Source organism: Trachymyrmex cornetzi, unplaced genomic scaffold (assembly GCF_001594075.2).
Source record: "Trachymyrmex cornetzi isolate Tcor2-1 unplaced genomic scaffold, Tcor1.1 scaffold950, whole genome shotgun sequence".
NCBI lineage: Eukaryota > Metazoa > Arthropoda > Insecta > Hymenoptera > Formicidae > Trachymyrmex > Trachymyrmex cornetzi.
Window position 1 is genome coordinate 63,766 of NW_017300301.1, and position 587 is coordinate 64,352.

Sequence of the window (587 nt, forward strand, 5' to 3'; positions counted from 1 at the left end):
AAACGCATTCTGCTGCTCAGTGGTCCAATTGAATTTTTCACCTTTTCTAGTTAATTGGTGAGTGGCTTTGCTATTCGCGAAAAATCTTCTATAAATTTCCTATAGTAACCGGCCAGTCCTATAAATGCTTGTATGTCTTTAACTTTCTATGGCGTCGGAAAATTTTTTACGGCCTCTAACTTGGAAGGATCTGGTGAAATTCCGTTTTCCGTAATAATATGCCCTAAATAAATTACTTCCTTTCGAAGGAATTCGCATTTGTCTGGCTGCAATTTTAAGTTACTTTTGCGTAATCGTTTTAAAACAGTGATCAGTCGATCATTATGTTCCTTTAAGCTGGCTCCATAGATTACGATGTCATCTAAATAAACAAGACATTTAATTCCTTGTAATCCAGTCAATACGGAGTTCATGAGACGTTGAAACGTTGCTGGCGCATTTTTTAATCCGAATGGCATTCTGTTGAATTCGTAATGCCCATACGGTGTTGAGAAAGCTGTTTTATTTTTATCTTGTTCTGCCATTTGAATTTGATGGTATCCAGACGCAAGATCTAGCGTAGTGAAATATTTAGCATTACCCAACTG